General features: G+C 40.9%; 1 pseudogene; it reads left to right on the forward strand.

The window, feature by feature from the left end:
• Positions 1–1685: 1685 nt before the first annotated feature.
• Positions 1686–7527, forward strand: LOC147462755 (F-box only protein 6-like; annotated as a pseudogene).
• The last annotated feature ends 19620 nt before the right edge of the window (positions 7528–27147 follow it).

Below are 27147 nucleotides of genomic sequence, written 5' to 3' on the forward strand. Positions count from 1 at the left end.
GTGCCCATGTGATATAGTATGGAGGGATTTAAAGGGCTCTTTATTTCTATTCATCATCAATGCAAGGAAGGTAGTCGGGAGAATTTAGTGTAATTACAATTGCTATACACGACACACCCACAAGGGGTGATACATAGGAATGATTTTCCCAATGGAGAATGTAGAGTGCACGGTGCATGCGAAGTGTGAGGGAGAAGCTAACCATACAACTCCTTGCTAGCACCATAAATTGTAACATATTATGCCTCTGTGGTGGAAGACGATGTGAAATCTTGAAGACATGATCTCCATGACACAACTGCTCCAACAAATAGGAATACTTAGCCAGACATGGATCTTTTTCTATACACACAACCCTCATAATCTACATCCGTGTAACCCACTCTGGATGCATTACTGCTCCCAAAGCATAAGCACTTGCTTTATATATCCTTAAGGTATCTCAAAATGTGCTTCATTGATTTCCAGTGCTTCCTACCAAGATTTGCCATACATCTGCTAACCACGTCCACTAAAAATGCAATGTCTGCTCTGGTGGCTACCATGGCATACCTAATGATACCTACTATCAAAGAATATGGCACCTTGGCCATTTTTTTTTCTCAACGTTAGATTTGGGAGCATCATTCTTGCTAATTTTTTCATATGCCTGCATTGGGGTCCTCAATGTAATGGAAATGAAAAATCACTTCTTTATTGTAGATGACATGTGGCAAAAGCTAAGAGCTATGTGCAAAAATATCACATTATGGACATTTCATTATTTCAGTGCTCTTTATGAGCTATTTCCATTTACATCCAACCAACCAGTGTATATTCATTTTGAGCATTCAAGAAATCTATAAATAAATATGTGTAAGAGGAAAATGCTCACTGTTGGGGGGGAGGGAGATTGCATCCAACTGCTTGTGTTCTTCTTCTCTCTTCTATTCTCTTCTCTCTCGACGCACCGATGTAGCACTCCCCTCTAAGAGGTGCACCTGCACGTGCTTTCCCTCTTTCTCTCGCTCACTCTGTGTGTGTGTGTGTGTGTTCGCGTATAGCTTGATTATGGTGCACATGTTACTCACTATGTATGCAGATCTGTCAGTTTTATGGTTCGTATTGTTGTTATTTTTTGTTTTTCGCAAGCCTTCTGCGCTACTATCTATAGCAATGGTATCAAAGCTTAGACAACGCTCTTGGTCATGATAAAGTTGCAACAAGATTGAGAATCAAGCCATGGGTGCTATAATTTTTTCTATTTTTGTGAAAGCTTTGATCGTAGTCAACTTGAATTCTTGTAAATTTTTAATTGCACAATTGTTTTGTGTCTTGTAGAGTCCATGTTGCTTAAGTAGGAAGAGAAGCATGGAAAAAATGTCACGTTTGAGTAAGCATAGATGGCTCTTCATAATAGGTATAGATGTATCTCAAAACTCGTGCTTAACACAAAAATGAAATAATTGATCTACCACACATCGATCATCTTGGAAGAAGAGAGAAAAAAAGAGAGGTTTCTTTTCTTTCTGTCTGCTCATCATCAAAACCAACCTGATAAAAGTTTGTATAGTGGGAGATTGAGGGATGGAGTATATTACATCATAAATAATCTAAAGAAGACAAAGGGGTTGAGAATGCACATTATTTTTAGATATAGAAGGAATAGTTTCAAGCGATCTTAGAGTAGAGGGGATAGAACAACAATGACTAAGGATGATGGGTATGAGAGAGGAGAAATTTGCAACGTCCTACAAAGAATCACCACGGGAACAAACCCCAATTTAAAGGTTATTTAAAATATACTCGGTCATATTCTCTTGCAAACATGGGGCATCTCTCTTGAAGAGTAAAGAATCGTGTGGTAGTGTCCCGGGGGACTTAGTTTTTGTTTGTGAGAGGAAGGCAATGCATTTCAAAGACGGCAAGCTACAATAGTGGATGGGCCTATGGCAGTACAACTACAGAAGTAGCCACCCGACGAGAGCTAGCAGTGTCAGCCTACCCCCAACAATATCAACATGGTGAGCATCATTTTTGCATGCACAATACTCATAGGCTACAACACCTACTTGTACTTCAATGCCCACCATCCCCTAGCTTGTCATGCATAGCCCATCCAATCTCCAGCGACATGCACACCAACTCATCATCACCATCACCCATGACTCAAAGCACACATTTAACGGATGAGCAGCTCATACAAAGTGATCTCATGCAGCCAACTCCCACCCACACACCCAATCCTTATCTCTCAAGCCTCGCTAGACTCCCTCTCACCAACCACAACCGCCTCTTGCATGCAATTCACAGCCTCTCAAGCCTAGCGGTTCTATGAGATCTCATCAAATGTATTGGTTGTAAGAGATTCTCATCATCTCTCTCTCTCTCTCTCTCTCTCTCTCTCTCTCTCTCTCTCTCTCTCTAATTGGCGGCCACATCAACAGCTACACACACGCACACACTTTTTCAACCACCCACTTAGTCCTTCAATCTCAGTCGAACAGACTCACTTTCAATATCTCTCTCAGTCAACCTCACTCTCTCTATATCTCCAACTACCACTCTCCCCAGCCGCCATGGAGTAGCCCCAAAGGGATGACCTCAACCCCCCCCCCCCCCCCCCCCCCTCCCCCCCCCCCCCCCCCCCCCCCCCCCCCCCCCCCCCCCCCCCCCCCCCACACACACACACACACACACACACATCATCCACCTAGGAGTGTGAAGCACGAGGAGTGCCATGGGAGATAGATAGACTAAGCTCTCAAAGAAACCCAAGCACCACACATTTCAAAATTTCCAAGAGTGGCCATCAACCACATCAATAGTTCAAATCTTATTGATCTCCTCATGGGCATGCGCTGTCAAACATGCTTGTTGGCAACATCAACAGTTCAAAAAATCCGAATATCATGTCAATTTTTACAAAGATGATGCAAATCCATTTCCTGGTGTTGAATCCCTCTGTGTGGAATTAGACACCCACTGAATTGCTAGAGAGAATTCTTGCATGCTTGTAGATGACCGCTTTTTTTAGGTTTTGGGCTGTGTGCCGATCTTGGAATGCAACATCGTTTCGACAGCTCTTCCGGAGGCTGCATGGACGCATATACGATGATGCCCGAAACATGGATCATCATGCTAGGAAGTCCCTTGAGAAGGCCTCATGCACAATTCACGTCTTCAGATGATAGCTCTCCCTCTCTCTCAGTTTTATTTAATAAAAAAAATCAATCTCCTCAATACATCTCTTCCCTTTCCGTCCAACTTTTGTTGCATTTCATATTGCGCCATTGCAGACGGACTAATTTGCTACCATTATTATTTGGGCTTCTCTGCAAAGGTTGAAAAGACCTCAATCTCTCTGTGGTTTGGTAACTCTTTCATCAAAGCGTGGCAATGCTTGCCCCCCATGATTGGCTCCTTTCGTTTAAACTCCCCCCTGCGTGACCTCATTGGAGTGGTCATCCTAGACAATGTTACAAATGGCAATGCTCACGTACTGCAGTTTCCTGTGCGTACGACTCCCTTACTGATGCTTGGAGAGTAATTACAATGGGGAATGTCTTGTATGATCACAGAATAGAGCCAGTCATGCACTACGTCAACGGATTCTTGTATTTCCTCACTTGGAAAATGCGAGGTGGCATCTATGTGTTTCACCTTGCAAAGCAAAAGTGGTGCATGCATACACAAAGCTTCCATATTTTTTCTCTCTCACTCGATTATCTCTTTTGTCTCAACCACCACTCCAGTCACCCCATGAACCCCATATCACTTAAAATTTCTATAATTCCCCAAAAGTTGCCAATTGGAGAACTCCCTCGAGACAAAGGTACAAAGACACAGATGTTAGGAATGGGATCGTGCTAGCTAGGGTGTATGAAAGAGAAACATAGTGTTAATGTGTGAGTGTGTTTGTAAGAAAGATTATCACTCAAGTGAATTAGGTTCCCAGATAGAATTAGCTTGGACTTATAAACGCAATCTTGAGTATTGACTTAGCTTAGCACAAGCTCACCATGGACAAGCATGTAGTGCAAAATAGAGTTGTGTTTATTCATTCATGAAATGAGCTTTAAGTAGCTCTATAGCCTTGCTCCACAGCATGTGGGATAATTCCACTCTTCTCTCCTTGACTCACACTTTAGGACAAAGCTTACACTTTACAATCCTCCCCTTGAGGTTTGGACTATGACAAAGTACTGAAGATACAATATCCACATAGGATGATAAGTTGGTATCCACACAAGATGGTAATATCCACACAGGCTGACAAAATCCACATAGGATGATTATATCCACACAGGAAAATAAAAGTCCTCCCCTCGGGGAGTTGACTATGTGTAAAACTACCATATCACGTGCGTTCAAGACATGTTTGTAAAACCCCTTATCTGTGAATTTTGTTAAGAATATAATATACCCTTTTCTTTTAAAATCTATAAGTTTTTTTCAAATTTGAAAAAATAATGCCCTTTTGTATATATATTTTTATAAGTTTCAAGAACTTTAAATACCGTTCTGTTGAACTCACATGATAGGTTACATCTTTATTAGGTGACCTACCCGGGGTCCTCCCCTACAAGTAGAGAGGTTGCATCTTCAAAGTAGTCTTCATAAAAGACAAGGTTGGTCTCTCTTTTGTCTTCTTCGTCTTCTACCATATGAGCTGATCCTTTGTTAGGTCTCTTGCCTTCGTAGCTTCTATTACTGCTCGTTTCTCCATTGCTACTACTTTCGTTTGAGTAGCATCAAGAAGGAGGGTGTCCCTTCTTACCACATTTGTTGCAAGGATTGTTTGTGTAGTAGTCTTTTTCTACGTGTCCCATTCTTCCACATTCATAATACTTTCTTCCGGTTGATGATGTTGATGGTGGATATCTTCCCCTTGAGGATGTTGTGATAAAAGCCCCTCCTGATGAGGTTAATGAACCTTTTTTGTTTTCTTTCTTCCGCTTGGATTGAGTTGATGACATCTTGGAAAGGTGGAGCTGGTTCTTTTTCTTCAAGAATTTTGACTAAGTGGTCATAAGAAGGTGAAAGTGCACTTAATAGTATGGCCACTTTGTCGTCTTCTGATACTTTGACTTGTATGTAAGTGAGCTGCGTTGTTGAGAAATTTGCGGTCTTGCAAAGAAAGCACCGGGCTTTTGGCTGTGAGAGTTTGTGAGAGAACTCCAAAACTATATGAAGGAGGTAAACCATAGATGCCATGAAGTCTAGGGTTTGGAAGGAAGTGCAATCACAGAAGCCTCACTCTTTCTCTCTTGCACTCACACACACGCAAAGAAAGAACACAAAAGAGAATATCAAAACAACACAAAGATGAAAACATCAAGGCTATGGTCATATCGTATCATGGGTAATATGAAAGGGTTAATAGATGAGTTAATGGCGTTCAATCTTTGCCAACAAAACAGGCTATGAATTGTTCTTTGGAATTGTAGTTTTGTGCTTACCATAATATATATGTTTTGTCTAGTGATTGGGATTAATTGTGTGTACAAATCCTCTTGGTTCATAGCAAGATAACTACACTTATGTCAAAAGAAAAGTTATAGTCTATAAGAGGTAGTATGATGGGATCCGATGAAAGAAGTATTTCATTGAGCCTTTCTGGGACAAAGAGAAACACTATACGTTGCGTTAATTCTAATAGATTGCACAGAGTGGAAGCGATAGAAATTCTTATCATGTGGATTATTCATCTAGGATAACTCTAGTATGTGCAAAATGTAGATATGAGAGAAGAGAAGAGAAAAGAATTTCCCTCTCAAGCCCTATTCTTGCCCGTAGGCAATAAGGATACTGGGGGAAGAGATGTACCTGTAGCAAGGAGAACCTAGAATTTGTAGAGAGATTGAATTTCTAAGAGTGAGAAAGATAGGTTTGGTTAGAGAGGGAGATGAGATTAGATGTATATATGTTGGATTAGAGGTGAAAAAGAGAACAACAAGAAATCAACAAAATATCAAAGTAGAGCACATCTTACTTGACAAACCCTTCGGGAGTTATTCACCATTTGTGATGGAGAGAGAAGAAGAGGGGAGACTTCAAGCCTTGACTAATGCACCAAGTTCAAGTCCTTCTTTGATTAGATCTTATCTTCCAAGGATAGCTTACAAGAATGGCTAGTCTTCCTCTAGGAGTAAGTGTACGCTTAGGCTTATGTTTATGGCTAAGTACAATTAGGCATTACTACTCTCACTCCCTCATGAATTCCTCTCATCAATGGCTTGAACGGTTTTCAAGAAAGAAGAGGTCCCCTTTTATAGGTGAAGGGTACCCCCAAGGGTTTACACAAGAAGGAGAAGACCCAGTGTGAATAGGAACTGGAAAAGTTTGAAATGAGCTGTCCATGCATGATGTGGGCAGACTGGGGTCTAGTATTTTGATCATATCTCCTCAATCATGGCTCCAAATAAAAAAGTAAAATTATGGACAGAAAAGTCAGCTCATTAGCTACGACTCCCATTTTATATACTTTTTCCAATTAGGATTGGAACCTTGTGTAAAAAAATCATCAAAATAGGGTACAATGTTGGTAGCAAAAGTCTTCTTGTGGTCCCCTTAGCCTAGACTTTTATTTGATTCCAATGGACACCTCATGCCATATGAAAGCATGACATTGCTCCTTGACAAAGTTTTGTAATCATGCTTGCAATAATGCATTAAAATAGGTGTATCTTTAAAAATCATGCCTCTAGTGTTCCACTAGGATTTGATTCCTTCCTAGTAGCTATTTAAAAGAAATATAAGAAAAAGAAGAAAAATATATTATATATATATATATATATATATATATATATATATATATATATATATATATATATATATATATATATATATTGGAAGTTACCCTAGATATAGGATCTAGCTAGGGTGTGAGATAATAATGAGATAGTAGAAAGAAAGAATCAATGTTTTTTGCCCCAAGTTAAAGAGGCGGAGCTATTGGCGCTTTTCCCATAGTACTTTTTGACGGTAAAGTAAGAATATGTTACCCTTGAGATAAATAATAGGATGAGATAGAAAGCTTATTATTATACTTATATCTGCATATGTACATTATAGAAAATACAATTATGTATCTAAAAAGTTACAAGGTAGATCTTATAGTATGCATTCTCTCTATATACGTGGCACAACACGACAGCGTGACAATGCTCTTAATCCTATTCACTAGGCTAGCAATGCCATCCCCTTCAATCATAATGATTTTGTAATATTGTCTTTTAAGGCTAACTTTACTTCTTTTGGCGCTGGCTCCAAAGTTACTTTCTAGGACATGCCAGGCATCATGAGCATGCTTACATTCGTTTATGAAATGCACATAGTTATCATGCAAGGAGGTGATGATGATTCCTAACGCTTGTTCGTCTTTGGCCAAATTTTGTTCACTTGCTATGAGTGTAGTTGCCCTAGTGTGAACTCCATCGGGTTTGATTTGTTGCTCTACGGAAGTGCTGATGAGAGACCACAAATGTTTTTTCATAAGGTATCCTCTTAACTTTGTTTTCCAGGTGTGAAACCCCTCCCCGTTGAATTTTTGTCTTCCCTTGTACCCCATTTGTGCTAACGGAGGGGTCTTAGCTTAGGAGATTTTCCTAGCCAGTGTCTACCTCTTTACACGAGCACAAATAACCCTTGAAAAATTTTATTGGCAAGTTTTCGTGCTTGGTTACAATGATTTTAGGGTTTAATTGTAGGAGAGAGAGAGAGAGAGAGAGAGAGAGAGAGAGAGAGAGAGAGAGAGAGAGAGAGAGAGAGAGTTCTATTTCTTTGTGAAGCTCCTCTTCACAAGAAATGTCTTCTTTGATTGCTTGGATATCTAGCCAAGTCGATGTGGAGTGATCCCCTTTTGAGTTCTCAGTCTTGGATTGATGGCCAGCTTTGAAATCCCGTGTAGAGGCTTTGAAAAATTTTGAGGTTTGAGACCTTGGATAAGTGCTCATGGTTCTTTTGTGGGACTGGCCCTTGTGTGGTTTGGGAGGCTTCAAAGTCTTAGGAGATGAGACCGTGGAAAAGGGCTCTTACAGGGTCGGGCAGTGGGCAGCCAGTCCAAGTAGATTGGGCAAGCACGGGCAAGGCGGGCAGTCGGGTAGCTTGTTGGGCAGGAGAGCGCATGCGCGGGCAACAGGGTAGCCAATTTGGGCAATGGCCAATCGATCGTGACTGTCTTGCGAACTGCGCACTGCGGCCGGTTGGCGGGAGCAAGAGCGGGCACTTGGCGCAGGAGGCCACCGAAAGGTCACACAGCCGATCAAGGCTGGTCGGGGGCTGCGTTTGCCTGCGGTCATTCAGACCCAAAATCCACATGTAAAAGGATTTATTGCCTTCTGCAGTCCACCCAGTGGGCGAGCGCCCTCCTTAGAGATGTGGCCCTTCAAAAAAGTTGGTTAACCTATTAAAAAATAGGAGTTCCCACCACGTTTTGGAAGCTTGTGGGGCTTGAGATTAGTGGCATTCAAAGTTCAAGCCATACACACAGAGTGTTTCAAAACCCTGCAGCAGGATGGCACACACAAAAGCTTCACATACACCCTAAAATGGGAAATCAAATTAGATGGGCTAATTGTGTGCTAATGAAGAGGTTAGGGGCTCAATGGATTGCTCTCAATAATGACTTTGCACACACACAAGTCACACTTCAAGGAAGAGCTTGCACAAAGGGTAATTTGGGGAATTAAAATCATGCAAAATCTAAGCCAAATGCAAGGACTAATGGTGAATTAATGAATTGCGATGCTAATTAAGCTTCCAATTAGCCAGTGAGTAGTGGCTCAAGATTCTTTAGCTCAAGAACATGCTCATGCTAGCCAATGGAATACTGATTAGGCATGCGTTATGCAGTAAAAGAGCAAACCTAATGGATCTAGCTAATGATGATCAATGAATGATAATTGTAAAAACATGCAAATGCATAATAGCAAGCCTAGATAGCATACCCAACATCTGATACTAAATGTTAGGAATGGGATCATGCTAGCTAGGGTGGATGAAAGAGAAACAGAGTGTTAATGTGTGAGTGTGTGTGTAAGCAAGATTATTACTCAAGTGAATTAGGTTCCAAGATAGAATTAGCTTGGACTCATAAACACAATCTTGAGTATTGACTTAGCTTAGCACAAGCTCACCATGGACAAGCATGTAGTGCAAAAAAGAGTTGTGTTTATTCATTCATGAAATGAGCTTTAAGTAGCTCTACAACCTTGCTCCACAGCATGTGGGATAATTCCACTCTTCTCTCCTTGACTCACACTTTAGGACAAAGCTCACACTTTACAACAGACACCATGATAGAGACAAAGAATATAGAAGGCATCGTGACCAAAATTATATTAATTGAAAGACTTTCTACCAACAGAATGATCGACATAGAATATCCCTCACTCTCTTGTTATGACAACCTGGATGGCTCACTTCAAACAGTTGCAATGATACAATATGTATCATCTTTGGCAGCAACATCTCACTGATGATATTCATCATGGAGGGCTCTCTGTGTATGGCTTGCCAGAATGTAAGTAAACTTCATTTGGCCAGGCACCCCGGGAATTTCACTTTATTGTATGTAACATAGCACATGGGTTCAATAGAAGGGATTTTAATTTCTTATAAATTTACGGATTCATGTGTACAAGAGGGGTATAAAGGATAATTAAAATCCATTTTGATGAATACATGTGATATAATAAAATTTCACTTAGTGAACATTGATAGACCGCTTTTGACGTGTACAAAGTAGCATGTATATGCATGGTTATATGTACAAAAATATGTAAATACGTGCATTTGGGAGATTTGCATAGTGGTTTCAAGTTTTTAAAAAGATGCAACGTGTACACATTGTGAATAGTCAGGCTCACGTGCCATCAATAGGGCACATGTACATGCCTGGTTAGGGTATCAGGGCCTTGAATATGGTTCTTGGTGGCTACTTTTGGCTCTAGGGAATGTGTTTGAGCTTTCTAGAATGTGAATAATGCAAGTGGGAAGTGTGGGAACTCTCATCCCACCCGAGAAGTTTGGCACATGTAGTAACTGTCTATTTATGGTGCCTGATCTGCGGTGATGCATGCACCACCTTATAAGTGGTAAAAAATGGAATGTGGGGATGTGGCAAAGGGCTTTGGGTATCAAGGATCAAGAGTACAAACTTTGGTGAATTTTGGAGTCCGTGCGGGGTTTTTTCCGCTAGAAATGCTCGCCGAGGGTCAAAATTGGCCAAAATTGGGCCAAACTATGGTCAAAAAAGGTGTGAAAAGGCTTCAAATTGCCACATCAGTCACAGTGGCATGAGTGCTCAAGTTGAAGAAAAACTTTTGAAGCCAATATTTAGCACTTTCACCTCTCTGTGTGTGGGCGGAAGCAAGGTCCCTACAGGTGGTCTAGTGCAGTCCCGTCACGTTCGCGTCCTACTTTCGAGTGTGTGGGAGGAAGGGAGTGCGTTTTATTTGCGAGCTTTCAATTTCGAGCTTTTGCAATCAAACCCAATTTTGCGAGGTTTTTGATTTTAGATTTAGAGCCTTTTTTAACGACACAAAAAATTAATCCAAAACAAAGACATCAAAATATTATACACGACCAAAAAGATCTATAATCTCACAAAAATTTGGCTTAAGATTTTGAGTCTCTTTTAACGATACACACCAAAAACATGTACAAGATTCCAAAAGCCCTAATTTTGAGCTTGTACAATTGTCTAGATAGATACCACAAAGCATGCTTCTCTTACTAAAAGGAGAAATAAAGTCTTATATGTCTAGAAAAGCTACTCCACATCTAATACAAAAGAGAATTCTACTTCAATGCATACATATACAGGGCGATCTCTAAGATTTAGGGTCACTACACCACAAGCTTTATCTTGTGGGTTTGCCCTAATACAAATGCAAGGTCTGTGGGAGTTAATGCAGGCTGATGAATGACCATGTGCTCTTTTGGTTGAAGCCCTAGAATATGTACATACACATAGTACATGTGCTTACATGCCAAAAACGCTTTATGTGTAGATTGTCTCTTCTGAAAATCGGGACAGGTGCAACTAGGTTCTACCTTAATGTGTACATCATAACAACTCTCTGTCAATATTCGAAAAACTATGTGTTGTTCACTTTCTAATTTCTCGTCCAAGAACGTTGCAACCATGCTTGCAGCTGACTCCAATCTCTTTTGCACTTCTTTGGAAATACCATGTCTCCACTTACGCTTCATGCTACTACTGGAGCCTCCTTGTGTAAGAGTAGCATTTGTATTGTTCATGCGTCGTAGTGGTGTTGAAAAATCTACAAATTGAAATCCACTTTGTACCAAGCTGTCACTCTCTTCCTTTGATAAATTGGTTCCAATATCCACTTGCCAGAAAGTAGGAACGACAGGTGAGAATTTAACTTGCCTCTGTACTTTTTGTGTGTGGCCTACTTCATAATTGCAGAACCATATCCACTGTGCAATTGTCTTGTCTTTAAAAGTTCTCTCAGACCAAAAACAAGGAGCAACCATTCCCACATTATGGCTTTGTAATTTGTTACCACAACTTTTCTTCCCTACCATTCCAAAACATTTCCTCATGCAATTGGCTGGCATCCTTCGTAAAGCCCACTCTTCACGTGCAACTTGGACCTCTTGAATACACCTTGTTGAATTATCCCCAGGCTGCACTGGAATGCTATCTCCTACTTCACTGTCAGTGACAATATATAATTCTTCATTATCCTCTCTATCAAAATGTATACTCCGTGGTCTCCTTGTGGTTTTTCGTTGTCTTGCTTCCATTACATATCCAGGTTTATGTGAGCTTGTACCGACTTCACATGTTTTCTTCTTCCGTTGTACTGTCTCTTTGTCACCTTCCATCACAAGCTTCTCATACAAAGGACTACCAGCAACCAAGCATTTTAATGTACTCGTAAAATGATTTGGATTTGGAGATTCTCTACATTTGGAACTGGCCATCATTGCTTCTATGGAAGGGCCCGTTCCGATGTATCTGCCTGTGGTGTATCCTAATCTTTTTGCACATTGAATATATGCATTCAAAACATCACTGACACATGCATCATAAAGTGAGATTTTACGTTTACCACCTTCACCTGCCAGCCAACTAGCATGGATGCTCTCTGACAAGTTTATACTTGGAATTTGAGCTCTCTCCCATGGACTCTTACTGACCTATAAATACAAAACAATTAAAACCATACAAATGTAAATCTCTGTTTTCAAGTATTTAATAAGAACCAAAAAAATGATTGCTATACCATTGTCTCAGAGCTTCCCCAATGGGCAATCCGTTGCTCCCACCAATTAAACCATCTCTCTAAAGCCTTTTTATTATCCCCTATCACATATTTCACCCACCATTCTCGTATTGTGGAAGCTATATGAGAGGCCTCATTTGTAGTCTTTGCTAAGAGCCATGCTTCACACATTTCAATGTGATGCATTTGTCTATCTGTAACGACATGTTTTTTTGTATGTTTGTGTAGACTCTGCTCCCAATGGAAAAGACACTAGCGCTCCCTTCCCTCCATTACATTATGCCGTCCACCATTGTATACTGTAACTCGTATTGCTAGCCAATTAGCCCCAGCTTCATCAGACATAAATCCAACAAAGTTTGCTGGTTCATGCCCACACCTCTCCATAACTGTGTTTAAATTTCTCCAAAACAAGATTTGTGTTTCTTCGTCTTCTTCTTTACATTCACATCATGCAATCACTTGCAATGCTCGCATGCTGTACACATAGAACAAATAAGTAATAACATGTGTCTTATATCAAACATGCTATCTAACATATTTTTATAAATTCACTTACCTAGGATCATAAACCGAGTAGGACATAGTTGCCCATCCTTCAATTCGATGAGTATGATCAAAGTGCACCCAAGCACTACTCAAATATCCTGTCTCTCCTTGCCTCATTCACCCCGCCACATCAAACAGCGGATCTGATGGTGAACCTGGTGGCCACTAGATCTATAGCGGAAGCAAAAAATGTGGTTCAGGGTTCAACTAGTGGATGATCTCTCATCACAAAGTGAGTCGAGTTCGAGCCTACTAGTAATGAGATCTAGCTCCACCTCGCAGGGGAAGCGTACTTAAACTACTTAGCGATCCTAAGACCCACCTTCCAAGAGGAGAGAAACCCCGAGTGCCTTTTTTCCCATGTTTCAGAGGCACGTACTCTCGAGGATTCGCCGCTCTAGGGGCAATGAGTATTACTAGTATCGATTTAAACACTATGGGGACAGAGAGTTCCCGACCAATCGGGACCACCCATCTCGTAGGCATTGGCAACCCGAGCCAAGCCCCCACTTTCCACCCCCACACTCACACTTCCTTGTGTGTCCTAATTACTACCACAAAAGTTGTTCAACATAAAAGTTCCTTGATTAGATTCCGATTCACAATGTTCGTTAAGACAGCCCTTCAACCAGTATTGCAAGCGGCACCAAGACAGTATTCTAGTAAAAATTCTACTCTAACTTATTCATTAAAATTCCAATGTTCTGGAGGTACAACATCCCTCCTCCAGCGAGAGTTTACTCCTCCCGTTGTCGCCTAGCTGCCCATACAACTAGGTATGTCCACCGCATAGAAAGCACGACATGGACATTCCCACCGCTTAACCAGCAGACGTGGGTTCCCACCGCTTAACCAGCAGTTGTGGGTATCCACCGCTTAACCAGCAGTCGTGGATTCAAGAGCCCTTAACCAGGAACTCTGCCCCTGTGATCAGGAGGGGGTTCATGACTAATTCAACATTGGAAATAGAATGAACATGCCGAGCTAAATTTTCCCTAGCAGACATTCTTTTCTATTGCAAACAATATATCCGTCAATCATTTCTTTCCTACTTTAGACTTTAATATACAAATGGATTCAGTTGCCGAGGTTTCCGTTGGATTTCTCCAACATGTTTGGGGATATGTTCATTCCTAGCTAAACGTATGCAATGTTAAATTAAACAACTTGAATAAAACTATGATCTACCTCTTCCATTTCTTCATCATTGGCTCGTGAGATGGCCGGTGCTTGTTCGACCATGGGAGCTTTTCCTTTTCCATTTGTATTGCTCGTTCCCGCCTCGTGGTCGTGGGCACCACCGAAGCGAGTTCTCTTAACCGGGGCCATTTTACTCACTACTTTAAATGATAAACTTGAAGAAAAGAGCTAAAGTCCGAGAGCATCATAACAACCAAATGGCAGATTAGAATTATTAAAGAATCCTCCTTAGGCAAGAGATTAGATTTTTCCTTTGAGACTTAGCAATTTTATGGGTAATGCCGTACTTACCCTATGGGAAATGGCTCTAAGGTTAATTACTTGGCTTAGATGATTAAGAAATTCAGAGTTTTTCTAATTGATTCACGAAAGATATGAAGTAAGCAAGCTCATTCATTTTCCTAGAGCAATATGAAGGTGCAGAGTGACCGCATGCATGTGTGATGGAAAAACCTTCTTCTTATTGGACTAATGACGGATTAATTTTCAGCCTTAATCACATCTAAATGTGGGAGAAGATTAAGTATAATTTAATTACAACTCTATTGAGTAGTGAAAGATTGAATTCTGACAATCTACACTATTACTAGCTGACAATTTATTGACTATACCTCCTAGAGAGAGAATCTTTCCTAATCATGCATTAATCCTTGATTAAGGATGATGAATGGCTGAATAATTTAACTAAATGAATGATAATTATGTACTGAAGTATAGCTATGAAAACTTAACGAGCAGCTATAGAGAATTATGGCTAAAAGTAGGCATAGTAGACAAGAATTATGAGTGGGTAATGATGAGATTAAGAAGAGCAGTAATTAAACCATAATTACCGTGATTAGGGGCTGAGAATCCTCTTAAATTTCTGATGCAATGAATCCTCAAGATGGGAATTTCGGCAGCACCTCCCTCCTTGCTTCTCCTCCAAAAGCTGTGTGTGTGCCGGCAGCACCTTCCCAGTGTGTAGGTGTGTGAGTATGCAATGTGTGTGTGTGAGCATATATGTCTGTGTGTGTGTGTGTAGGCCTTTAAATAGGCTCCTACAGGTTGAAAATCGATTTGTGCTGCTAATTGCATCTGGATGAGCACTCAGTCCTTGCATGGCAAGTCCAGTTGCCTACCCACCAAGTGTCTAGTTGGCTCAGTAAACTGACTCTCACACTGAGTTGCAGGTTTGGCAGCTTCCCCAAGACTCCCACAAAGCAAGAGGGCGCCCCCTAGCTGCTAAAGCAGGTCTGGAGTGGGCTGGGATCTGTTCCCACACAGCCTCGGGCCCCCGGTACCTTCCCGGACAATTTTGTGAAAAATTGGTTTTAGGCTAAAATGGGCCATACGAGTCGGATTTTGATGCCGTAAATTGCTATACTAAGCTCTAACTAAGACGTACGGGTCTGAGTACCTGCCATATATAGCAGCCCTCGGGGTCCGAAAATGCATTTTTTTCAAATTCGGGGTACTGGTGCAGATTTTCGAGACGGTCAAAACTAGATGGGTCGGGTGACCAAAAACTTACTATTTTTGGAAAATTTTCACAAAAATTATTTTAATTCACATTTCAAAGCTTTATGACATTTTAAACATCATGGCACTGACAGAATTCGGAAAACTGCTAAAAATAGTAACTTTTTTCCATTATGATCATTTCATGGTACAAGGGTGCTCTTTTTGGTTGGGGTCAGAGACCTTACACTATTGACTAGTTCAACTCCAGAAGCAGGTCCTTTTGTGAACATTTTGAATACATAACATTTGTCGTTAGGTCCACCTTGGCCTGGAAAACGACTTCCATGAAAGAATGGAAAAACACACCGTTTCTGTAGCAATAGTATATTGTCGTATCCATCACCAACAACCTGACCCTGTTTAGCTTTCTCATTTGACAAAATACTTTTGAATCCCCTATTTTGAACAAGGGGCATCATTTCCTCAAGAAAATGGTTAAGCTCTACATCAGTGGCTTCTAAATCATCTTCTTTAGTCAATGATTGAAATAGCATTTGACGAGCAACTAACATCTGTACTTTTCTAGGACCCCCCTTCTCAATCTTTAAAACTGTCTTAACAAGATTGCGAACTTTTTCAAGAGCTGCCCTTCTAGTACCTAGCTGTACATTGTGGTCATGCACTCCAAGATGGATCACCAAACGTGTTATTGTTGTTTCCTTTGGCATCACATAATAGATCATACACTTGCAAACATTTGAACAAGTGACCGTTCTGTCACAATAGTGGCAGGTTATTTTAGATTTACCTTCGCTAGCAGGATAGCCCATGTTGATTTGTCTGTCCAAATGTCCATGAAAGAAGGCATCATTGTATTTCCTTTCACCAAGGTAAAAAGGGCATGTCACTCTGCAACATTGAAGGCTTCCAAGACAATAACTCAAACGCACAGTGCAATCTATGGCCATGTTGGTTGATGCTGGGCGAGACCAAAGGTGACCGTCGTACTTCTGCTCCATACCGAGCATCCTTTTATTGTTGTGAATTGGAGGAAGCTCGAAACAAACATTGCCATTATAAAAATTTGGGAGCTCGTCGACCTTTTTGGGAGTTCCACAAATCTCTAAAAGTTTAGACAACCTGCACGATTTACCTTTGTCTTTCATCCATGAAATGATGGATATATCCTTTGAATACTCCTGCATTGTATGCTCCACCCCATCTTGTGTGTCTTGAAAGGGTCTTGGTGACTTGGTTAGTTCCACTGTCTCCAAAACAATTGTGTCTGTACCTTCATCAATATCAACATTTAAATGTGATGGAGTCGAGCTTTTGTTACACGGTGTAGCGAACATAGAAGAATCACCGACTTCTTCATTTGTTTCTAAACTGTCAGCCACATAAACATAGCCATCTGAATGAAGAATGTGGTAAGCTGAGGACAGAGAATGGTCAAGAAGGTAATGCTTTTGATCTTCATGATCCCATCTAGGCAACACATTGACCTTAGACTCAGAGCTCCCTGTCTGAACGACTGCTTGCAAGCCTTCAAACTGAATAGAAGGAGGCAATAGGCTTTGAAGAAAATATTCACAAAGTAGAAGCTCTCCATTTCTTAATGACACTCTATAATCCATATAAGCACCATTAATCGTCCATGAAAGAATTGCTGTAGTTGTAGTTGTCATGTTTGAGATAGATAGGGAGGAATAATACTTGAGGAAAAAAATTTGACGAAAAGAGAAGGAAGAGAATGTGCATAAGGTACAAAGAAAGTGTATAAGCATGCAACTACAAAAAGTTATTGCTGCGTTCATTGAAAACTGTTCGAAATTTAATTCATTCATTGAAAACTGTTCTAAATAGATTTGGAATATTCACTCTTAAAGATATGCACAGTCATAGCCATTAAGATACATTTGAATCAGCATGTTGTCAAATCCATCTGTTCACCTATCGAGCTTTCAAAATCTCCCCAAATACGCGCATATTAAGAAAATGAACATAGGAGTTATAAAATATACGATGTTTAAAAAATTATTTATAATATATATATATATATATATATATATATATAGACATATATATATATAGTATAATGTATAGTTTTTTATATTCCCAATTAAGCGCTTTAAAATTAAAATGGACATAGTATAGTATATATAGAATATATGGTATTTAAGTATATAGTGTATATAGTTACATTACATTATACCAGCACCAGTACCAGGCCAGTCCAGTCCAATACCAATCAAGTCTAGTCTAGTAGAAGTCTAGTCTAGTCCAGTACTAGTCCAGTCCAGTACAATACCAGTCCAGTCCAGTACCAGTCAAGTCCAGTACCAGTACTAGTCAAGTCCAATCCAGTACTAGTCCACCTAGTACTAGTCAAGTCCAGTCTAGTAGCAGTCCAGCCCAGTCCAGTCCAGTAGCAGTACAGTACCAGTCCAGTCCAGTACCAATCAAGTCCAGTCTAGTAGCAGTCCAGTACCAATCAAGTCCAGTCTAGTAGCAGTCTAGTCTAGTCCAGTACTAGTCCAGTCCAGTACAATACCAGTCTAGTCCAGTACCAGTCAAGTCCAGTGTAGTCCAGTCCAGTACCAGTCAAGTCCAATCTAGTACTAGTCCACCCAATAGCAGTCCAGTCCAGTCCAGTCCAGTCCAGTACCAATCAAGTCCAGTCCAGTACGAATCAAGTCTAGTCCAGTCTAGTCCAGTCCAGTCCAGTAGCAGTACAGTACCAGTCCAATCCAGTACCAATCAAGTCCAGTCTAGTAGCAATACCAGTCCAGTACAATACCAGTCCAGTCTAGTAACAGTCAAGTCCAATCCAGTACTAGTCCACCCAATACCAGTCAAGTCCAGTCTAGTCCAATATCAGTCAAGTCCAATCCAGTCCAATATCCGTCTAGTCCAGTACCAATGAAGTCCAATCTAGTAGTAGTCCAGTCCAATCTAGTCCAGTACTAGACCAATTGAGTACTAGTCCACCCAGTACCAGTCCAGTCCCAGTCCAGTCAAGTACCAATCCAGTCTAGTCCAGTAGCTATACTGTACCAGTCAAGTTCAGTTCAATACCAGTATTAGTCCAATCTAGTACTAGTCCAGTCCAGTATCCGTTAAGTCTAGTCCAGTACAGTACTAGTACCAGCTCCAGTTCCAATCCATTACTAGTACTAGTACAGACCAGTACTAGTACCAGTACACGATAAGTCAAGTCCAAGATAGGTACTAGTCCAAGATAATCCAGTCTAGTACCAATCCCAATCCAGGATAAGTTCAGTCCAGTACTAGTCCAGTCTAGTCGCGGATAAGTTCAGTCCAATACCAATCCAGTCCAGTCCAGTCCAGTAGCACTACAGTACGTTATATAGTATATAATGTTATACTTACAGTAAAAAGTATATAGTATATAGAGTATATTATTATAATATATATATATATATATATATATTATGATTATACATATATTGTACATAATACAGAGTATAGTAATGTTATATAATATTTATCGTTCATTTCATCATTTTTCACAGTCTAGGACTTTATTCTAATCGTTTTCGTGAAGTTTCAAATTTTGACCCGGGACACCTGGTGGGAGCTAGTTTTGAGGATGCTAAGGTCAAAATTTGGAAAAGTTTTGTATGTAGGAACTGTAGTCCTCAATACGAGGAAAAATATTGCTTCTTTAAGTTTTTTCAGATTCCTTCATTTTGATGCTCGTTTCAGCCCGTAGATTAGGGAAAAAGTGAGAAAATGTAGTTTTGCGCAGTTTTTGTAGAAATTGTCAACTTGCAGGTGAATTTTCAGCCAAACTGAATTGGATATGAATTTTTTGTATCACACAACTGTCGAAGAGCTCGACAAGGCAAACAAATTCATGTGAGTTGGCCCCGGGAAAATTCTGAACCATTTGGGAGTAAACGGCTCACTGAAAATGGCCAAGAATCGTGGACTCGGTTGTGGCCGCTTTGCTAGAAAGAGGTCAAAAATAGTGAATGTCAAAGCTTAGGTTTGAAGCATTACTACTTCGAGAACCAATCATATACCTGCTCGAGCTAACACAGTCCAGTACCATCGTGTGCGCATCATGTTGGTGCCTCCTCTCTCTCTCTCTCTCACACACACACACACACACACACACACACACACACACACACACACACACACACACACACACACACACACACACACACACACACACACACACACACACACACACACACACACTATTGTCGTTGTGGCACCGGAAGATAGACCGCAGAGAACCGTTCAATGCGGAAAAAAAGGGGGACGCAGAGCCCGCCTATCATCCGTGCGTGTGCAGATGATGGGCGGGCTCTGCACCCCCCTTTTTTTCCGCATTGAACGGTTCTCTGCGGTCTATCTTCTTACGATGACTGGGTTTCTTCAAGTTCTGATTAAAAATGATTTTGGTTTTCATAACAAATCTATCTGATAAATTGTATGCTTTAATCAGAAATTACCAAAAAAAGGGGGAGAGGGCAGAGCTCCCCCATCATCCGCGCGCGCGGATGATGGGGGAGCAAGATGATGGGGGAGCTCTGCCCTCCCCCCCTTTTTTTGGAAATTTTGGATTAAAGCATACAATCTATCAGATAGATGTCATTAAATTTTGGGATTAACTCCACAAAATTAATGAAAATAGCACAAAGCTCACCCGCGGATGATGGGGGAGCTCTGCCTCCCCCTTTTTTTGTAGATTTGGTGAGCTTTGTCAACGGTATTGTAAGAAAAATGCTTTTGCTTGAGGTTATTGAAATAAAACCTATATTATTTGTTCAATAAACACATCAAAAACGCAAAAAAAGAGAGGAGACAACGCAACCCCATCATCCGCGCGCGCGCGGATGATTGGGGAGCTCTACCTCCCCCTTTTTTTTGTAGATTTGGTGAGATTTGTCAATGGTGTTGCTGGAAATAGTCTTTTGATTAAGGTTTTTGAAATGTTTTTCCCCCATCATCTGTGTCGACAAAAAAAGGGGAGGCAGAGCTCCCCCATCATCCGCGCGCACGCGGATGATGGGGAAGCTCTGCCTCCCCCTTTTTTTTCATGTTTTATGTGGTATTATATAAACTAAAAACTATATTATATGTGTTGTGTAGATAATGGCACCAAAGAGGGATAGCAAGAAAAGAAAACCTCCAGTCTGTCCTTTTAGCAACCGTCAAGTGAGCATGAAGCTTAGGTCTGGTTGTATACCAAAGGGAGCTATCGATCAGGAGGCATCATCACAAGTCCGACATTTGGACACTCCACCAAATAAAAAGAACAGGATTCTCAAAAGGTGTGTTTTTATTGATGATGAGGCTCAAGTTGATGAAGACTCCAACAACATCGAAGATGACGTAGAGATCACAAGTAAATTATGAGTGTATGCTATAATTTTATGTCAATACGTAGTTTATATTATAAATTTTTCAATGGTAGATTGTTAAATTTGATGGAGGTTTTTTTTTGTTTGGAAAGTTTGGTAATTAATAACCATGTGGGAGAGTAAGAAAGGGTGAACCATTTTTTATATACATACCATTGATAGTTGCTAGAGAAAATATTAAGTATTGTTTTTGTTTATGTTGGAGAAAAGGTCCTTAAATCTCATGTGAGAGCCATATATAGGGTGTGCGGTTTTTTTTTTAAAAAGTTGTCTCCGTACAAAGGAGACTTTGGCAAATTTTTTGTAAATTAAATACTTTACACTATCTAATCCTAATTGCATATGTTTTTGGACAATTGAATGTTTGTCACTTGTTATCTCTATGCAGAGACCAATGTTCACATTGAAGATCATCATGACAATGAAGAAAATAGTGATCCTGAAGGGGATGAGGAGAATAAGCATTCCAAACACCTAGGCAAGCAAATTTCGCTTGGCTTGATGAAAGATGTTCTAAGTCAGTTTTATGTAAAGAAGAAGAAGACATTGCCTCCTCCGGTTCCACTTTGTCGACTCATGGTGCATGAGGCTGTTAGGTTTGCTAGAGATGATGTAGAATGGCTCATTTCCTCATTTGATTCTGCTGGGTATTTAGAAACTATGGGGCATTTCCTTGTGTCCGTTGGGGATTCTAGAGGAGATATCATTCCCGTGACCGCAGCGGATTTGGAGGAATGGGGACCACTTTGGTGGGAAAGAAATGCTGAGTTCGAGAGATCACTTGGTAGAGAATGGCAGGAGCTCAAAGGAAAAAAGTTTCTGGTATGGGATGGAAACCATAGGCTAAAAACATGGTGGAAGAGAATCAAAGATAGTAAGATCTTTCACCTTTTTCACTCTTTTGTTGTAAAGCTTTGTTTTTACAAATGATGATGTTTTTGTGTGTGATAGAGTACTCGGACAATGGTCAATACCATGTTAGTGTTCATTGCCAATTCCTTGAGTTGCCCAGAGAAAAAGAAGCAGAGTTGCTTCTTGCACTTGACACTTCCAATGCGTAAGTTTGTTAATTGCATGTTGACTCTCATTTTTTTGCAAGCAATTCTTGTGTTCAACTCTTTGTTTTCAATTTTTCTGCAGCATTTCTAGGGCACATGTCATGCCAAACATCACTCATGAAGTTTATATGTTTCAAAGATTTGGCATGGCAAATAAAGATTCAATCCTTCAAATATTGACACCTGATATGAGAGAATGGACTGTGGAGGCAAGGTACTACCATGGTGCTGCACCATGGTACAACACTCCATGTGTATTGATATCTCAACTTGTGTGGAAGGTGATACCTACTCTACATGTTGGGTAATTAATGTAAAATTTTATTATGGTTTCAATACAGTGTTTTGTATTAGGATGAGTTCACTGCATTTATGTCCAAAGAAAGAGCAAAGCTAGATGCACTTGGACTAAATGATTTTGAGAAGAAGAAGAGACTGGACAAGGCCACAAAGGTAGAAGAGGAACGGTTGAAAGATAGGGGCTACACGTACTTGTCAATCACCAATCCTCTTAATGGTGATGAGTTCTTCAAGTTTCTTTTTAGCATTAAATGGGATGAACCTGGAATGCTAAAGATCACTAGAGATAATCTCTATTGTTTGACAAGCTCTAAAATCACTCCTGAGAGGTATTGAAGCTATTAGTTTCTCATTTTTATTTGTATTCATTCAATTTTGTTTTTCTATATGATTAAGTGGTATGTTGTTCTTATTGCTTGTAGAAAGAAGATAATTTTGCACCTCATGAGCCTCACTAAGTCTAAGGATCAACAATATCTTCATTTTGGTGATTACAAGCTTTTTAGAAGTTACATGAAAAAGGAGACTTATTGGGCTCACTTGCATGGGGAGGTTACACTTATGATTGAAAGGATGAAAGTAGAAGGTCCACAACTTCCTAATTCTTTTGACCTATTCTACAAGATGAGCATGAAGAATCATATTTTGTAGGTAGACATTTGACCATTGTTTTTAAAAGAATATAGACATGTTTTAATTTACACAAGATCAAGTTGAGTGTGCTTTTTGATTGTGGCCGCTTATGTAGGGTTTTATTTATCTAATGGATGCGGTGAAGTCTTCCAACTCTAGTGAGAAGATGCCGGAGCTTGTGTTGTCGGCTAAGAGAGTGATTTACAGGTTTGCATCTTCCACTTGCACTCTTTGCAAAAAAAGAGCATTTCATTTTTTTGTCATGGTTTGGTGACAGTGGGTCATTTTGAGAATGATGAAATTTCATTTTGTGTTTACAAAAAATCCTGAAATTTCCTGTGGAAGCTCTGGATATGGGGTGGATGGTTCTTTTGACAATATGCGTGTGTATAATATCTATGTTGAAAACACTTAAATCCCTTGTGGGAGCCCAAGATAGGGTTTATGGTTTATTTTGAAAAAGTATTCTCCATACAAAGGAGACTTTGACATTTTTTGTTTTTTGGATACATGACATTTATTATGCCATTGCGTTTATATGCTTTTCAAAGTGGATGATGCTCTAAAAATTGTGTAGATGGGTTATGCAATGCGTTGAGGCGCAGGAATTGAATGAAGCCCCATTATTCACTAGAGAGTGGATTGATGTACATGATGAGAATACAATGTTCTCTCCCTCTTTGATTGAAAGGAATCTGACAACATGGGAAGCCAAGGTTTGTCCTTGGTGGTTGGATTATCCACTAGGAGTTATTCCAAACCAAGAGTTGGAATTACGTAAGAGTAAGTATCTTAACACTAGTGGCTCTTTTATTTTGAGAAGGTATATGTCTTACTTTAGTACTAATTTATGTGATATTGTGCTATATGGTTGTTGAGTGAAGGGTTTCAAAATGAGAGTGATGAGTACTTACAGGAGACATAAGAAGAGTCTCTCCCTCCCGTTTCTCAAGGAGTTACTCAAAACACCATTGAGAGTGGCTCTCAAGGTACCCCACTAGCAAGCAATGTACTCAAGAAGGGTAAAGGGAAAATGGAGCCTCCAAGTACATCAAGGAAATCCACTCCTTCTTCAATGCCTCCCATTGTGCCATCTGAAGAGCCCGGCATGTCCTCTTTGGGAACCACTATACCCCATATGGCACCCTCTTCTAATGTGCACACTACTTTGTTTGTTGCAGAGTCTTCACTTGGGCGAGAGGCTTGGGAGAGAAGGCCGATCACACGATCTGTTGCTAAGTTTAAGAAAATTGTTAGCATATCTGTCTTCTATATTTCCTAATTCAAAGCTAATTTGGATAATGCTTGCAGGGTTCCTGTCAGGACAAGGGTAGGACGAGTCTGGGCCAAGGGCCAGGACGGACATGCAGTCAAGGGGGTCCCTATATTTAGAAGGCCAAGGGCCTATATAGGGCATGGCTGGGTTGTGATGATCATGTCACTTCCCTTGCCCTTATATTGGTATCAGAGCTCAGGGGAAGGAGCAGCCATGGAGGAGGGGAAGAGGCAGGGCCTTCTCTCTCGTTCTCTCTCTCGATCTCTCTCTCTAGAAGATCTCTCTCTCGATCTCTCTATCTCGAAGAAGAAGAAGAAGTAAGCCAGGGAGGAACAGGCGGTGCAAGATATGCAACGTGCACGTAAGGTACATGCATGCAAAGGAATTGGAGCTCGAAAATGGCATGGCCGCAGGAAACGACTTCTGTGCAAGAGCCGAGGAAGAAAGGTGCAGTGCTGGAAGCAACCCGTGTGTCGGGATGGGGAAGAACGATGACCTGCACCAAATCGTGCATGTATGCCGTCATCGGGTTCGCGCTGGGCTAGGGAGTCGAAGTCGTCACTGCACGGCATGCTTTTGCGCATCGAGCGTCGACTGGTTCCCTTATCTCTTCCTCTCGGCTCTGTTCGCCACCATAGCCAGGTTTGACAGCTTTTTTATTTTTAGTTTTTTCTACTATGGTCATGGGCGCCCTCCAATAACCAAGGGGGCCACCCCAACTTAGGGGGCCGCCCCACCATTGCTTGGCCCAAGGGGCCACCCAAGGGGGCCGCCTCAAGAAAGGCCTGCCTGTATCGTGGAGGTCGACCGACATGGGGAAAGTATGGCACGCATGCATCTTGTACAAGCTTCGCCTCGCCATCGGCAAATAAACCATGCATGACACGGAAGTAAGGTATGCGCTGGACAGGATCGGCATGCACACTATGCACGATAAGGTCGTGTTTTCTACGCACACTATGCATGACAAGGTCGCGTTTTCTAGAAACTTCTGTAAGCTTTTCGAGTTGCCGAAGAATCAATGGTGATGCAGTTCTTGCGTTCAAGAAGCTGCGACGATGATGGCGTCTATAATATTCGTCGCTAACCTTCAAAGACAAGGTATGCATAATTGTTGCACTTTTCTTGTTTAATTCGTTCTCAATATGCAGTTGTTAAATGTATGCTCGAGAACGGATCACTTGGTCTTCAACGTGTTGTTCTGATCATTGAGCAAGGCTCATTAAGTGCATACACCACTGTGGTGTTGAGTACACCACTCGAGAGTTAACCGTTGCGACTTTTTATCATGCATGGCATGTATATACTTACAAGGGCAATGTCTGAAACAAAGCTTTCATTTTTGTCCTGCTAGCATCTGGAGTATGCTAGGAGCATATCCATTTGGGAATTTTTTAACAACTGTATGGTATGCCCATTTCATGGGAGTGCATCGGACAAATTCTCGTTATCGTATGGAAATTGTAGGCAACGCCTATGATTTGCTTATCTTTTCTTGGCACAACACGCATAAGTGCTCGGCATGGCCGATCATTTGTCATAGCCTGCTAAACAGCCAGGAGTCTCTTTGCTTTCAGTGATTCAGTTACGCAGGTATGCATATCAGTATTTTTCTACTCTTCCATACAAGGTGCAATTGGACAAGGTCCATTATCTGTGTATGGTCGACACAATTGATTCTATTCCCTATGACATCTGTCATCAATAGCATTTATTGGCAATGAGGCCAGACATAGTTATTTGAAGCATGGCTTCTCCTGAGTACTTTCATAGCGCAAAGGCAAGGACAAAGGGCCAAATTTTCAGTATCTCAAGGAGATAGGCATGACAAACTCCTGGTCACTGTTTCTACAAACCGACAAAGGATGCTTGCCACACAATACTGGTTCATTTCACTTGAAATTGCTTGACAAGGTCGATTCTTTTGGTCATGCAGTTTTGCAGCCACATCCGTTGGCTATTAGCACTACCAGATTTAAGTGAAGCAAGGCTTCTATTTATGCATCGTGCATAGTGACTCACCACGTTTGGCATATGCTATGAGCATACAAACTTGGGAAGGCTTTGGAAAATGGTTTACAAATTACTTCATTCCGTATATGACGGATGTATAGGATACAAGAGGGCGTATATCCATATGCGAAAATTCTTTCTCGCACGGCAGATTTGGCTATGAGCCACCTTTACGCGAGCTTTCCCTTTGGAATCTCATGACAACCGGTTTGCAACAACAACTACCAGGTTAGCCAAGTTTAAGTTTTTATTGTTTTTTCCATGTTTACACTTTGCTTGGCAATTACTATCATTGTGTAAAGCAAAGTGCTTTGGCAATTTTACATGACACAAGGCTTCTCCCTTGTGCCAAGGTACTGCCCAATGACTTGGAGTCAAGGGCATTGGCACACAAGTTTGGGAAACTAACAAATTAAGGAATATTTGCTCACACAATCCCTACCAGTTTGGGTTGCTGTCAACATACAACAACACTTATTTCACAGGCAACGTGCCAATACTCAGTCATTTTCATACAATCACGACCCCTGCAAGGAAGGTAGGTCAAAATGTGGTTGTGTTTTCCTGTTACCTCTCTCGTTGCGCGACTCATAGCAGAAACTTGTTGCATGCTTATAGGATAAGCTGCACGTTAGGCATAAGATGCACAAGAGCATGCCAATCAACTATACAAGTCATAGTCGTTTAAGGAAACATCCTCAGCCCAGCATGCTCTTCTTCTCTCGTTCTCTCTTTCTCTAAGGGAAAAATGAAAATCTTCTAAGAAGTTTTGATACGTGTTTTGCTCATGAGTCAGCCTGAGCCAAGGTGCTCTAACTCGTAGCTAAAACGTGGCTAAGATGCTACTCAAATTAGTCTTCATCGGTTCATCCATTGAACACTAATTTGCACAAGGGCTATGAGCCCCTCAGGCTAAGAGCCATTGTCGGGCCAAGGGTAAGACCCAACTATTGGCATTCTTTGGGTGATTATTCTCAAGATTGAACAGATCTACCCAGGGGAGTACACATCGACATTAATGGACAAGCAAGAGT

This window comes from Adiantum capillus-veneris, chromosome 2, assembly GCF_014529385.1.
Source record: "Adiantum capillus-veneris isolate H3 chromosome 2, ASM1452938v2, whole genome shotgun sequence".
NCBI lineage: Eukaryota > Viridiplantae > Streptophyta > Polypodiopsida > Polypodiales > Pteridaceae > Adiantum > Adiantum capillus-veneris.